We start from the raw sequence: 17,163 nt of genomic DNA, 5'->3' as shown, positions 1-17,163 counted from the left end.
TGGTCATTACTGTGGAAATATGAAGACTTCTTGGTTTGAAACTACACTTTATCTTTTCAAATTTTACCCCAGCTACACATAAATATGTAACTCCACATGGACTCTGCATGCTCTCAGTATTCTTACTCTTGTCCTTTATTTTTCAGGAGAAGAAATTAACAAATTCAGAACCCATTTTCTAAGCACAGAGCTGTAATGATCCCAGGGTTTTTCTATAAGCCAAATATTGGAAACAAGAGAAGATCAACTTAGCGACTTAGACAGAAAAGTTTTCACCAATGAGCAAACATCTGAGATAAGACCTAAAGGATAAGGAGGAGCAATGAAGCCAAAGATGATAGAGACACTGCATGAAGATCCTGAAACCAAAGTGAAACTCAGCTAGAAAACAGAGAAAAACTGCTCCAGAAGCTGCCTCATAACTTAACAATCACACAGGAGTGCGCGCGCGCGCGCGCACACACACACACACACACACACACACACACACACGCACATGCAGGGGGATGCATTTTGTTCCTCAAGTGAGTAACTGCTGGAGGGACCAGCTGACAGATGGGAAATCCTTGCACAGAGCTACGACAAGGGGAAGTCTGTGGGAAAGAGTGCTGTTATTTAGCTGGCCCACCCCTACTGAGTGAGTCCAAAGTTTCCCTTGGATCCATTCCCACATGAACTTCCACCCTTGTGAGCTAAAAGGGCCTTTCACATTCATGTTTTATACAAAGAAAGAGATGAGGGTTAAGTAGCAGCTGCTCAGAGTTGGGTGTAGAGACAAAACACATACACATACATGCATGGTTGTAAAATGATTATATTTTTAAAAGAAACTTAAAACCTTCCATCCATGGCTCTCAGAGTTGTGATCCAGCTAAGGAGTGTTGGGTAAGCAAAGCACTTTATGAGAGATGGCAAGAGGAGCGAGAGCTTATTCCACAAGGCTGGGTGTGGACTGAGGAGGTGATAGACCCTTGCCACTGGCTGAGTATCCAGCCCAGAGTCATAGGTTGACTCCTGGTTGAAGTTGAAACACAGCCTCATGGGTCTAGAAAAATTCTTCCGCACATTATGAATTCCAATCTTTCATTTAATAAATAATTGACAGGTACCTACTGTGTGTCAGTCCCTGTATAAGTCCAAAAACTTGCATGTGAAGATAAACATATCACTTGTAGAGCTATATTCTCATGGAGCAAAGACACAGTACAAAGACGGGCAGGAAGCACAGGCAAGTGTGTCAGACATTAAGTGTTATCTCCATAGAAAAATGGGAGCCAGAAAAAGGAGTTAAGAATAGCTTGTAATGTTTGCTTCCAGCCAAGGTGGAGGAACAGGGGCCTGCTTTACCTTTCCACATTAGGCAACAGAAAGTTTGGACAACATTCAGGATGCAGTAGTTTTCAAGCCACGGTTTACTTCTTGAATTGTTCTGGCAAAAAAGGAACACAGCGTCAACATACTCAGACTCAAGGAAGTGATGCTGTGTGGTGTCTGGCGAGACCATAACACACTGAGAACTCAGAAAAGGCATGCTAGAGAGGAAAGGGCTGTTCACAGAAAACTTGGGAGGTCTTTAGAGCCCATCTTGAATACTTACCAGAGTACTGTTCACCACCTACCCATGAGGCATCCCTTCAGACTGGGGATGGAGAGAGGTGTGACCTAGAAATGGCGAATGTGCCTGCTGTGCCCCAGCTGCCTTGAGCAGCTGTACAAGTCTAGAGAGAATAGCATGGAAATCAGGGAGAGCAGAGACAGCAGCCAGAACAGGGACTTGGTGATATTGGAAGGAGGTTGGCTTTTGCTCCACGTGAGATAGGTCCATGACAGGACAGAAGATTTAGGAAGGAGCAGGGGACCGAATAATTGAAATAAACTAAACTGGGAAACCTGTCTGGCAAGGGCTATTGATTGGCTTGTGAGAAGGAAGGGAAGGCTCACTGCCCTTAAGGGAAGGGAATGACAAAATACTGGGGGGTTTTGAAAGAGAACACTGAACTCCAGGTCCCAAAGAGAAGTGTGGCATTTGCTTAAATGAATTCAGTATAAATAAATATAAGAAGAGAAGGAAAGAATTTGAGATACAGCTCAGTGGTAGACCACTTGCTTAGCATAAAGAAACCCCAGGTTCAATCTGCACCACAAGAAGAAGGGAGGGAGGGGGGAGGGTAAGGAAGAGGGAGGGGTGAGCAGAGAGAGAAAATGAAGGAAAGGTTACAGTGAAGTAAGCAAAAATAAAATTCACATTTGTTCATGAAAGAGAGTTATAAACTTCTTGTCATTCAAGAAAGACTTTTAAGGTGATGACTATCCTGTTTCAGCTTAAAGGAATCCTTATCTAAGGATCAGGTAAGGATCAAGAGTATTCTGTTCCATTTGTCATATCCTTAATTAGCAGATAGTTTTAAAATACAAAACAAGAAAATAATTTAGAAATCACAGAGGCGTACTTAAGAGTAGACTAACCAAGAACTGTTGGGAAGATGTAGTGCCAGAGTGAGCTTTGCATTCTGAGAAGAGAATGTGGAAGAAGAGAGTTATCCCAGGAGGAGTGCAGCCACTGTCAAAGCTAAAAGATAAATTCAGTTCATTTAGGCCACTGTGAGAAAATGCCATAGAAGGCAGTCTGTAGACAACACATTACTGCCCATGGTTCTAGAAGAAGTTTCACATCAAAGAGAGTTGGTAACTCCTGTAGACCTTTATTCAGTCTTATAGATGATCCTTTTCCTATGAGTCTACACATGCTAGGAAGGAAAAGCAGACCCCTGAGAGAAGAATTAACTGTTTATTAATTAATAATTAATAGTGTTCACTATTATAACTTATATAATAACCTCATAACTTCTCCAAGATTCTACCTGCTAACACCATTCAGCCTATTAAAGAATGAAGAACCATAATAGGTAAACAAAGGATATGTGACAGAGACACTAGCCTAAGCCATGGGAGACAGAATGATTCAGAACTGAGAAGTTAAAAGCCACAGTTCACCTGGTCAGAGGGAATCTGTATGTTGGTTGGTTGGTTGGTTGGTTGGTTGGTTGGTTGGTTAGTTAGTTGGTTGGTTGGTTTTTAAGCAGATGAGTAAGCTGTAGATTCCAGTAGACCTGGAAGCAAGAGGAACTGAAAACAAGCAGGATTTTTATAAATCTAGTGAACAGCTAAGCCCAAAGGGATAGACGAGCCCAAAGGGATGTGACACAGACCTAGAGAACTATGTCATGTGCTCTTATGTGAAATCTCTACTGAACAAGAAATAATAAAAGGCAAAAGAATCATCTCTCAGAATAAAACCCTTCACTTCTTATACTTTGTAAATCTCCTTAATATCCTTGGAAAACTAGTATTATTAATATCATATATATATGAATTACAAATATTCCTCTACATCTTTTAGTCTTGGTTTTCATAAGCACTATAAGAGGTAATGGAGTTACTCTTCTGTCTCCATTTTAAAGATGGGGACACTATAGACCAGAGAGGTTTGGTTTCCCAAATTCACTTGGCTAGTGATAAGAGTTGGTCTACCAGACCTAATCACTACATAATAACCGTGTCTCTGGATGTCATCTTCTAATAATGAACCATTAATTTGATTAAAATTACTCTACGGGTTGGATTGGCTTAGAAAGCCCATTTGAAAGGTCACTGTGGCTTGGTGTAAGTTTATTTAATAAATATTTTTCTTATTTGGAGGTTTTAATTTTAAGTATGTGGTCTACTCTTTTTTGTATGATTATTTGCTCAAAAAAATTTTAGTCAGCAACACACCTCATAAAAATTTAATATGTTTCAGGGTTCCTTTTACTGTTTAAAAAGCACAAATCAGTCGTTCTTGAATCTTGAATGTACTGCCCCTATAATTAGGCTCTCTCTGAGGAAGGTCTTTCCACCCCTAAAATGAAATGGCTTTTTTTAAATGAAAGCAACAGTTAAATGGAAGTTGTCTTATATTATTTTTTAGTTTGCACCAAAGATCTAAACACCAGTTCCTCAGATATACTGTGGGTATCTATCACCTGTATATTTATCTCTTGGATACCATTTTGAAAATCCCCAGCTCTCAAAGATAGTTTTCAGTACAGAAGAGCAGTAGAAGGTGACTTGGGGTCCTGACTCTGCCCCTATCCTAGTTCCATGGTGTCCTTGATCATAAAACCTTGAACAAGTTAACTATCACCGGGGAGTATCTGTTTCTCGACTCTATCAAAAAAATGCACAAGTTTCCTATCACAACATTTTGGCATGGATGCAATAAGCATAAAGCTCTGAGTCTGGAGCGAGTCTTCACTCAATATTTATTACTTGTAAGATGAGCTTTGCCAGGAAAGCCATCACTGGGCTCACAGCCCCACTTAGTTGGAGGATTAGCGGATTTGACCTCCCAAGGCATGCCCTTAGCAGACCCAGAGTTATGCTGATGGATGCTCTTACCAGTCAAATATTTTGAGAGATGAGCTGATAAGCTTTATTCAAAGTGTAAGAGCAACAGCCATAATCCTTTTAATTCTTTCAATCAAATGTTATCCTAGGAACATTTAACTAGTCTAGAAAATAAGAATATCAATATAATGAACAATAGTGTCACTTTGGTGGGACTTACTTTACTTGCTAGTGAAACATCCAAACAATTGCAGGCCAGGAAACAAACAAGAAGAAGAACCCTTGGTGATATGTATTCTACAGAGTGCTGAATTGAGGATTGTGGCTGCAAAATGGTAGCCACTGTGTATAGGGTGTTCCAACACCTTTGTGAGGATGACCTTTGTTGTGGTATTTAATCTGAAAATCAATTGATGAGAAGAACTGATGAACGTGAGAGAGCTCCAAGCAGAGGAAGCAGCTCATGCCAGAGACACTGAAGATGGAAATCCACTCCAGGGTTAGTGCACTAGGCAGAACATGGATATGTCTGGGCAGGAGGACAGCTGAGGTCTCTGAATGAGCAGGTGGGAATTAGAAAGAAACATGCGGAAGGAAAATCCTGGTTCCCAATGTACCTTGTAGGACTGTGCTCTAGGAGTGATTGAGTCCATAGTTTCCTAAACTATGAGCCACAGCCTCATTGTGGGGTGATGTAACTGAAAGTTCAGATCCTGAGAATTTTGGCAATAGTAAAATGCTTCTCAACATGCACCAACCAAAAAATTAATTCAAAATAAAATATATAATGAGTCCAAGATGTTTCAGGTAACACTCTCCAATGGTTCTGAACACACAGCATTTTCTCTTGCACCATGCGTACCCCCATGTCACACCAATGAACATTGTCTGAAACACCTTTGTTCAGATGCCAGAGTATTAAATGCTATAAATTATTGTGTGTTTACATTACATATAAAGTTTTCTACTCTTATGGAAACATGATGGTTTAATTAGTGAAAACAAAACCTTAATTATTTTCCTACCATTATTCCTCAGCATCTAAATACTAAATTAATACATCTTTAGATTGTAGTTTTAGAATGTTTGCTATTAAACTTTTCTGCCTAAATTTCTGATGAGTTTAATTTTTTTTTGAAATCATTAAGTGAATTTTAGTTTAGGATTAGGGAAGAATTACCAACAAATTTTGAAATGGCCCTATACATGCTTTTGCCATTTTGTATTGTGTGTTTACATAAAACAGCATTCTTAGCACTAATAAATGTGAAATTAAAATGTCAACCAACGCTCTGAAATTTGTAAACCAAACCAAACCAAAACAAAACAAAACAAAAAAGCAAACAAAAAATGCTATATACCCTGTAGCCTTTCGCACTCAATTGAGGTTTACTTCTATATGAAAATTTTATAAAAGCATATCCTTTGCATTAGTGTGAAAAATTGGCCTTCATCTTTAAGAAACAGCAAAATGTGTATAGTAAAGAGTGGTTTCAAAATAAATTGGTAAATGACTTATTATGTGCAGTGTTTCGTTTGTATATTCACCTTATATACCTACCTACATACCCAGGATCATGTAAAACTCTCTTGGGTAGAAGAAGGTCTAAAAAAATAGATCAACATGGTGGTTTGTGTCCTTTCAATGTTGGGTTAGTCTAGAAGGCAAGGACATCTCTACACAGTTGGAGAAAACCAGGGAGAAAAGGATGAATCTGCAATAGAAGTCATGGTGAGGAAGGGCATGATTCGAAGCATTCAGAAATTGTTTAGGAAACCGAGACGGGTCCTCCCTTTCCTTATGTTAGTAGTGGGATCGCACACAGACCACGGCTCTGCAAGATTGTTGTCTTCAGTGTCTCCACCCAGGGAGTCCCACACATGATACATAAACTCTCATCAGAATCACTCAGGTTCCCAGGCTAATGAAGTGACTACCATCTTGGAAACTGATGGTTGCCTCAGCAAAGAAAAGAGAAGAGATTTCTAGAAGGTCTCTCAACTGGCCATTGATGATAAACTTGGAAATGACACAGGGGTCGGGTGCAGTGACTTGACTCCACATGTTGACAATTCCCTGGTTTTCACACAGTCCTTCCCAGAGGACACCTCCAGCAAGCCACGTAGAGAATACTTACCTACTATATGTCAAGAAGTCTAGATGTGATTGAGAATACAGCAGACAAGGCATTGGACTCTTGAAACTCTCAAAATTGATAGAAGGTACATTGTAAGTAACAATAAGGAAAGGAAGACATAAGATGCAGAAAAAGAAGACCTGACCTCAAAAGAAGAGATGTTTCCCCCTGAGATGTGAAGGTATGGGAAGTCGACAGATGAAGAGGGTAGAAATGACACTGAGTACAGTGAAGAATCTGAGGGACAGAGACAAAGGGAGTGATGTGGACCATACAGACAGCACTCTTGACTCAGAACATGGATTGTCATCTTCCTCACTCCTAAGAAACAAATATGCCTTATCTGATTGATGACATAAAAATGTTAGACATTTCTCCAGAAAGCTCTACCCAGAAGCATCATATGATTCAAAACTCCACTAGAGGCTCACAGAAGTTGAAAGCAGTTATGCAGACATCAACATTCAAAGCAGCAGTATGCACCATAGTCAAAGCATAGAACCAGCTCGAACAGGCAGAATCAGATGGCTAGGTCAACCATGCATGCAATGGATATATGTTCCGCCTTTAAAAAGTGTGTAATATTGATGGGTACCACAACATGGATAAACCATGAAAGTACATGATAATGAAAACAAAAACCCAACAATGATTTAAAAAAAAAAAAAAGCTGGAAACTAGAAAATAGCAATTATATAAAGTCAGAAAGTGCAGCAGAAATTTCTAGGGGCTGGGGAAAAAAAGAATGGAGAGTTGTTGTTTGATAGAGACAGGCTTCAGTTTGAGACTGTGAAAAAGCTTTGGAACTTGATTAGTGGTGCTGGTTCTGCAATCCTGCAAATATTTGGAATGCCCTTGATAAGTACATGTGAATAAAATGGGAAACTTTGGATGTAAAAAAAAATAAAAGGAAACTGAGATGGTGGTAGTTGGAAGGTAGACACAGTGAACAAGTAATACAAGACTAACTCTAGAACCCCTAGGGCATTGGTCCTCTTGACCATGGCTCTGTTACTGAGAAGAGGAATGTGAGGGAGGGAAAATGGATGAGGGATATTTTAAATGCTTCCTGCTGGTTCTACTGGTATTTTTCTTTTAATACGGTTTATGAGGGTAGAGGTGTAGGGGAGTGGAGTGGGAGAGGGAGAGAAAGGGGAAGACTGAACAGGAGTGAGCTGAAATACAGCCAAGAGGTCAAAGAACAACTTTTAGGAGTCTGCCCTCTCTTTCTATTGGTCCCAGAAATAAAACTTGGGTTGTGTAACAAGCACTTTTACGTACTAAGCCATCTCTCCAGTCCTTTAGATCATTAAAAGATACCTCTTGGGGCAGTAGATAAGCGTATTATATATGTCGACCTCCTTGTTTGTCTTCAAAGGCACAGTCTTGCTGAGCAAATCCAAGGCACTTTGGGTATGTTTCATGCGATGGCTACCCCATGACAATGAGGTGTTGGTTACACATCTTCCTTATTTAACTGCGTAGGACCACTTCAGGCTACCATGCAGTACACAATAAATGCCTAATGAGCGAGAGTCTCTGTACACTAGACTAAGAGTAAACAACAGTGACCTCACAAACACTATGCTCACCAGCAGTCACCATCATTAATACTTTTGATCATGTTTCAGTCTTTTGGGACATGTAATCTCACAGGAAAGTATCCCAAATCTTAGACCTGACTCATTCACTAATATGTATCTAATCTCCTGTGTAGTTTTTTTTTTTTTAATAAATAGTATCACATGACCTAACAAACCAATTAATAAATATATACAAAAACACATACAAAGCAGAATTGACATGTTCTTAAGCAACAACTCATAAAAAGACTCTCAAATTTGGAATACAAATTCTATCTGTGTCGCTCGGATTCCTGAAGATGGGGACAGTCTAGAAACTGTCTGCACTTGCTTCATAGGCATAGGAGGAATGAAAATTCCAGAGCGACAGCTGTAGGCACTGTCTAGAGGCTACAGTCTCCTCATCCTCTCTTCCACTCACCGTCTGCCTCTGAACAACTTCTCCAGCCATATTGGAGCATCCTAAGTTGCCATCTTGGAACACAAGCTCAAAGAAACAGTCTCTTTAATTCGATGCACAGCTAGATAGTTTTTTTTTTTTTTTAAAAAAGAATAACTCTGTAAGGTCTCAAGTACAGCTTGCATGTCCTAAGCTTTGATGCATCTCTAACATGCTTCTTCAGTTTAATAAGGGCAATGTTGTTCTAATCATTTATGTCATAAAGATCTTATATTAAAAAGGTGCTTAGTTCTTAATAGATGCAAATGGTATATTTATAGGCAAACTTTATGGTGACTATTTTAAAGTAATTAAGCAGAGTTGTAACTTTTCATCATTCACAAATACATGAGGTTAATCGAATATATTTATTTTGTATCAAAACCTATTTATTCTGTATCATAATTTTGGAGGCGCTAGTCCATGACTGTTTGGTCTCAGAGGTTCATGAGTGTAATGGAGGCACAGTAGGGTAAAGCCTCTCACCTCACATACAGCAAGTAAAAGAGAAAGAGAAGAGCATCTCCCATAATCTTCATCAAGTCCCAGTACATAGAGCCCTCCCATCAAGCCCCTTCTCCTAAAGCTCCTTCAGTTCCTAGTAGTGCCACCCTAGGAGCCAAGCCTTACTTAAAAAAAAAAAAAAAAAAAAAAAAAAAAAAAAAAAAAAAAACCTTTAAGGTATAAACAACAGCTTCAGGGGCGGAAGAAACTATGAAGAAAAATGATCATGACACATTTATTACACAATTTATATATTTGCAAATTATAATAAAGGTGAAAAGAAATCAAATTCATAGAAAAGGAATACACATCTTGGAAGACTCTTGAGAAGATGGACATTGTAGGTACTCATTCATATTTATATGATGCTTAACACTTACGTCCAATAAATTTATACCACATTATTTATACAGATATTAATCCTACCAGATTACAGGCTGACACACAGGTACACATTTGGCACCTCTTATTTTAAAAACGGGCAGACACTCTTCCGTTGGGGAAACATCAGAAACCATATAACTTAATCCCATTTCAAAACATTGTGTGCAATCCTATCTAAAATCTCTTGGGCTCAAGGACCAGTGGTGTTCAAAATCCAGGGTCCTGTGTTCCCCTGACCATTTCTTTCCACAATGATAGATGACGTAGAGATGAAAGCTCTACCTTTCAGAACAAGGACACACAGGATCAGTCTCCTGCTACAGGGGTTAAAAGCCTGACCTCCAGGAATTTCTCTGGCTTCACAAAACATCTATATTTCTCATTGCACCATGAGGTCCTTTATTATCAAAGTAGCATCTCACACCCCAAAGAACAGGCTCAGCAGCACTCAATAGATCTCCCACGGTATTGAGACAAATGAGCACTGAGTTTGAGGGAGTGTTTATTAAAATTTCTGATGGTGAGTCTTTACACATTGTTTTTCTTATCAGGTGTTATTTGTGTTGTTTGGTTTCCTTTTGAGCAACCTGGGCTGTGCTGTAAGGAGAAAATGGGAAGTGACATGAAAAGCTTATTTAAATAAACAAGCCTCTTTTAGAATGTGTTCTGGAAGCAGGACTTGTTTAAGCCAAAACCGACAGTGAGCCTGGCAGGCGGAACAGGCCTGAACGTCTTCATTTTACAGTCAAAGAAACTGAGTCATCGGGTGGCCAGAGAGGGAGAGTCAAGGCCAAGCCCTCAACAGTGGGAAGTGATCCAACACAGAAGTTTCTCCTCCAAAACTCCAAACTCCAAAATGAATTTGCTCCAGAGACGGGAAGGACAGATGGGGAGAAAACAGAGGCCATCATCCCTCAGCCTTTCAGCTGCGGAGTGGCAACGCTGTTCGGAGAGCGTTCCAATGACAGGGATGCAGACAGGGATGACATTATGAATGCACAGGGAAGCTGATTACGTGAGACTAGAGATCAAGTATCAACAGTCTTCTAAGGCTCAGAGCAAGCAGAGAGGCCTCCCTTAAATTTGCCAACCTCTAAAGCAGGCTGGCAATAAATAAGACTCGGGCGCCTGGACCCGAAGTGCTGAGATGTGCTTCTTAGGGGCAAATCAAGTGTTCTTTATTGCTGGCCTGTGAGGTGGGAGATTACTATATTAGGCTCTTGGAAGCAAGGGGCACAGACCTGGAATTTGTAGGCACCCCTTGGGTCTGCTTTCTACAGAGGAGAAGTATTCTGACTGGTGTATGTTCCTGTGGCTCATAGGGTGAGCACCATGGGCAAGGCTTCTGCTAGAATAAAAAAGATGGCAGTGGGTCAAAAGTCACAACCTTGTCCCCAAAGCCTGCAGATAAGCTCAGATAAACAAATACAGACTCTCTAGCCACCATGATAGATCCTCACAGGGATGCTAGCTAATTCATTCATTCACCCATCCTCCTGCAAATAAGCATAGTTACTCCATGCTAGACACGGGCTAACTGCCAGTGGTCAGGATACTTCAACTTCCTCATTCTTTCATCTGTGAACTCCTTAGGCATTGCTATGTTATATGACCTACTTAAGGTTGTAATTGCTGTGATGGAACACCATGACCAAAAGCTAGTTGGGGAGGGAAGGATTTATGTAGCTTTCTCTTCAACATCACTTTTCATCTTCAAGGAAGTCTGGACAGGAATTCCAACAGGGCAGGAACTTGGAGGCAGGTGCTGATACAGAGATCATGGAGGAATACTTATTGGCTTGCTTCCCATGGCTTCCTAAAGGTGCTTTCTCATAGAACCCAAGACCATCAGCTCAGGGGTGGCCCCATCCACAATGCATTGGACCCCTCCCCATCAATCACTGGTTAAAAAAAATGTCCCACAGGCTTGGATACAGCAGGTTCTTATGGAGGCATTTTCTCAATTGAGGCTTCCTCCTCTCCGATGACTCTAGCTTATCGCAAGTTGACATAATACTAGCCATTATACTGTGGTTATAAACACTAAAATTCTTGGATGTGGACAAGGCAGAATTCATACTTTGATACCTGACCTCTGGGGACTGACCACTTAAGTGCTGGAAGACATCTGGAAGTCCATGCACCTTGGTTTAAAGCCTTGGACAAGTCCATTGGTTTCTCTGCACTTCAGCTTCCTCTCATCAGTTTGACATGTCAGACGCAGTGAGGCAACTCCTGCTCTTCTATAGAACAAATAAAACACAGATTATTGTGAGACACTAAGAATGCTAGTACAGGATATCTCAAGATCCAAGTAGCAAAAACATACAGGAACTGAACAGGACCCCCATTGAGAGGCAGAATGACACCAAACCCCCTTTGTCCTCCATAATTCCATTTGGAGGAGTGAAAGAAACATGTTGGAAGTGATACAAGCATTCCCATATCCTTGCCACAAGGGTGCTATGAGATCTTGAGTACTGTTCCCAGTAAATACTCTGGGTAAACTCTAATCCAAATCTCACACATGGTGACTACTATTCTTGGGGTTGGGGAAAGAGCTTATAAATTCCCTCTGAGCTATTTACTTAGAGACAAAGAAGTCACCAGAAAAGCTATATCGAGTTACATGCTAATAAATGAGGGGACTGGAATTTAATAAAGAGACCACTGTGAATACAGTGACTTATTGGGTGCAGAAGACCGTCGGCATTGGGCAGAAATCATTTCCAATTATATCTGAATGGCATTTGGGGGTTTACAAAGGCATTTTTGTGCTACATTGAACACCTTCACCAGAGCTGCCTTGGCTCAGGTGTGATTCTGTTAGGGCAGGCACTGTTTACCTGGTTTGCTGACCCTGAAGACAAGGAGTTAGATTCTGCCAGTCCAAGATGTTGCTACCTGATAAACAATCACTGCTGTTCTGAATGGCAGAGTCTGTTGAAGCAATGAGTTCTCTCTAGAACTCTATGTACATAATAGGAAACAACACTTGCAGTATGACAGTGCAGGAGTTGTTGAGGAGTGTGTGTGTGTGTGTGTGTGTGTGTGTGTGTGTGTGTGTGTATGCATGTGTGCCATTACCATGTTCCAGACACAGTACAGGCTCATTAATACTGGCTTTCTTTGCATAACATAATTCCACCTTATTGAAATTAAAAGGAGAGGAAAGGAAGGTATCACAGAGAAGGGATCCACCAAGGTCCTCTGGGAAGGGGAAGAAGAAGTCACTAAGTGAAGTCTTCATGGAACTTCAACACTTCTCTCCCACTTGTCCAAACAGAATTACACTGGACAAAGCAGGGGTTTGGGGGGCTGGTATTGCCCTGCCTCTCACTTGGGATCTCATTCAGTTCCTGTATAATCTTTGCCACTTAGATTAGGTGTTCTGCACTAGCATTCTTATTGGATCACAGTAATCTGTTTAATTTGATTTGTCTAGGGGCAGACATTGCCTCCCTCTGGATTTGACATATCTAACTGATGAGAATTTGCAATCTATGTCCAGAACTGTACTAAGGTATTGTTGTTGTTGCTTCTTTTTAGGGTCCTTGCTACTGTTTACATAATTTCTATAGCAAAAGTCCCCATAGTGACAAACCTTGAGCACACCTGATGTCCTGTAAATTCTCTGAAAAGACATTTCCTACGTCCACCTGAAACCTGAGGATAATGGCTCTCTGTTCATCCCCTGATATAATGATGGAATGTCCAGTGTGGGTTCCTCCTTCTTTCTCTACTGATGACTTGTTCACTGAAGAAAGAGGAGGGAGGGAAGGGGTGAGAAAAAGAAAATTTCTGTCTGTAGTTTCTTTTTAAAAAAAATGTTTATTATTTCATTCATGTATCTATTTTATATGCACATGCGTGTGCCCAACTGTATGTATGCGTACCATATGCATGCTGGAACATGCAGAGGTCAGAAGAGTATTTTGGATCCCCTGAAACAGTACAGTAAACAAAAGGTTGTGAGCCTTTGTATATATACTTAGAAATGAACCCAGACCTTCAGGAAGGGCAATAGGTACTGTTAACCACTGAAGCATCTTTCCAGCTCCAGTCTCTGGTTAAGTTGGCAATCTTTTACCCACTCGTGTAGATTATTTTTAGCACACTCACATATACCTCTAGTCAATACAACATCTAAGTCTATGTGCTGACTCAACCCAGAAGACTCAAAACCTTATGAGTTTGTTTTATAAAAGAAGGGAATCGAGGAGGAGACACAAATTGGGTCCTATCTTCTTACCATTGCATTAGCTTTGAGGCTTATAGACTTTTGTTAATCACTTGGCTGGTTCCTGACCCAGGTTTTTATTTGTATAAAACAGTGATGCCCATTGTACTTTCAGCCATTACTGCTTTTTCTACTTTGGTTTGAGCGACCATAATCTTCTATGCCATACTCTGCAAAAAGTTAATTGTTAACGTAGAAGACCCTGATATTACAGGGATTATATCTGAAGAGTACCAGGAAGGATGTGCAGATCTCACAATGCACAGCAGAACTGGGCAGAGTATCATCTGTTCTTTAAGAGTTCCTTCCCCAGGTCTCTCTCTCAGCTTCCCCCTCCTCTGGGTAGCCACATTGGCCATTGTCTACATAGAAGTCCTCAGAACGCTCACCTGCTACCCAGAGAAGACAGCAACCTGAGCAGCTCCGGTCAGTGTACTTCCCATAGTTTATGCAAATCTTTCTCCAAATATGGTATATTCTACCAGGAAGAGTCTCTTCCTTAGTTACCACAGGAACAGGACTAGGAATGTCGAACTGCTGACCACCCAAGACTCCAATGTGAACCATAGGAAGTAAGGAGCATAAATCATCCAGTTAGGGCTGCTAAGATGGCAGTAAGCAAGTGCGTCCACATTGTAGGAGAGAACTGACTCCTGCAAGCTGTCCTCTGATCTCCACATACACATTGTAATATACACACACATGCACATAAGCACACACGCATACATACAGATGAAGAAATGCTTCCTAAACTCAATACATTTCAAGCTATTTTTTAAAAAACTGTCCATATATCTCAGTAGATCACACAGAAAAACTGTGTCTAAGAAGCTTTGACTTCTCGTGTACTGCAGGCACCAAAGGAAAGAAGCAGATTACACCGTGACTCCCCATCTCCCAAGCCCAGTCTCCCCCACTCCCTCCAGCCTCCACACTGACTCATAGACTCCAGTCCCAGAGTGGGTTTCCTTCTTCAAACTGTTTATTTATTTGCAGGAATTCTCACAAGGCTAATGACCAAAAAAACCTGACATTTGTCTAAAAAAGTGCAGACAGGGGAAAAAAATGCAAAGCCCCTGAAGGGACAGTTGTATGAACTTGAGAAAGGGGGTTTAAAACCCCAGCTGTAAGCCAGAGCAAAAGGTCAAAGTTAGAATCTGATGGGAGACAAGTTCAACTACAGTTGATCTATGCATGGCCCAGACACTTGCAGGAAAAAGATGTAAATAAATAGAACGCACAACTTCACATATTGGTCTGACAGATGAATTCTCTCTTTTAAAACCCCCTGTCATTAACACACACACACACACACACACACACACACACACACACCACACAAAAAGGAAAGGAAACCACAAATATTTACACATACACGGTACAGAGTTTGAGATACACCTCATCAAGAACTATTTATAACTTTACAAAGTATACTACAAAGCTTATCGCAGACCCATTCATTTGTAAATTGCTTACTGTGTAAAGGTAGCCTCACTCTTTGTTATTGCAATATTAATATTAAGCACAACATGACATTTCCCGCAAACATTTCCGACATGGAACTGGAGACAAGGTTAAAAGGGATGACTTTGGTATATTGGAAGTAGTTGGAGACAAGAAAAAGTGACTCAATCAAGAAGACAAACTTTTCTCATACCTATGAGAGGAAGAGAAAGCATCTAACAGATTCCAAACCCCAGCAAAGAGCAGAAATCCTTCCTGATTATGACAGAAGACTCCACACCCTAGGCCCAGGGTACTGCTTCCATGATGCACTTCTCTCTGTGTGCAGGTGCTGCTGGCCTGAATACATTATCCTGTGGGAATTGGGACTTAGGGGAAATGGCACAATAAACTCAACACTCTGGCAACTGTGATACTGGGAGAAAAATTGTCCTTTTCCTTTGCCCTGTGGGCCTGTGTCTTGTACTCACATTCATGAGGCTGTGGCAGTCATGGCTGTTTGCTTAGTTAGAGAGAAATCCAAGTCTCTATGGTGGTCCTTAGCAGTGGGGTGCATTGTTACAGGGGTTATGAAGAGAGGAGCATGGAGATAAAAAAAATATAGAGGACACTTGGGAAATAAATTATGAAAATTTTTAAGTCTTTCTCCTGCCTTCTAAGCATTTGACTAAATTCAATACCCCTTCACGTTAAAAGTCTTGGAAAAATCAGGAATTCAAGGCCTATACCTAAACATGGTAAAAGCAATACACAGCAAATAGTAGCCAACATGAAACAAAATGGTGAGATACTTGAAGGAATCCCACTAAAATCAAGGACTAGACAAGGCTGCTCACTCTCCCCCTATAGTATTGGAATATACAATATAGTACTGGAAGTCCTGGTCAGAGCAATTAGACAACAAAAGAAAGTCAAAGGAATACAAATTGGAAAGGAAGAGTACTTTTTGCAGGTAATATGGTAGTATATTTAAGTGACCCCAAAAATTCTACCAGAGAACTACAGTTGATGAACAACTTCAGCAAAGTAGTTGTATATAAAATTAACTTAAACAAATCAGTAGCCTTCCTCTACTCAAAGGATAAGCAGGCCAAGAAAAATATTAAGGAATCAACACACTTCACAATAGTCATAAAGAATATAAAATACCTTGGTATGGCCCTAACCAAGTAAGTGAGGGACCTGTATGACAAGAACTTCAAGTCACTTAAGAAGGAAATTGAAGAAGATCTCAGAAGATGTAAAGACCTCCCATGCTCATGGATTGGAAGGATCAACACTGTAAAAAAGGCCGTCTTGCCAAAAGAAATTTACAGATCAATGCAGTCCCCATCAAAATTTCAACTCAATTCATCATAGTTAAAAAGAAAAATTTGTAAATTCATTTGGAATAACAAAAAACCCAGTATAGTGAAAACTATTCTCAACAATAAAAGAACTTCCTATGAAATCAGCATCACTGACCTCAAGCTGTATCAATTGTGGGGAAAAAAAAAAAAAAAAAAAAAAAAACAGCCTGGTATTGGTACAGAGAAAGGCAGGTAGATCCATGGAACAGAATTGAAGACTAGAAAGGAGGCCACACATCTATGGTCACTTGATCTTTGACAAAGGAGCTAAAAACATTCAAGGGAAAAAAGACAGCCTCTTCAACAAATGGTGCTGGGTCAACTGGCAGTCAGCATGCAGAAGAATTCAAATCAAAACTTTTCTATATCTCCTTTTACAAAGCTCAAGTCTAAGTGGATCAAAGACCTCCACATAAAAGCAGGTACACTGAAACTATTAGAAGAGAAAGTGGGGAAGAGCTTAGAACACATAGACACAGGGGAAATTTTCCTGAATAGAACACCAATGGCTTGTGCTCTAAGATCAAGAATCGACAAATGGGACCTCATGAAATTACAGTTTCTGTAAGGCAAAGGAGACAGTAAAAAGGATAAAACAGCAACCAACAGATTGGGAAAGGATCTTTACCAATCCCACATCTGATAGAGGGATAATATCTAATATATATGAAAAACT

The sequence above is a fragment of the Micromys minutus genome (assembly GCF_963924665.1).
Source record: "Micromys minutus genome assembly, chromosome: 1".
NCBI lineage: Eukaryota > Metazoa > Chordata > Mammalia > Rodentia > Muridae > Micromys > Micromys minutus.
This window is presented reverse-complemented; position numbering follows the sequence as displayed.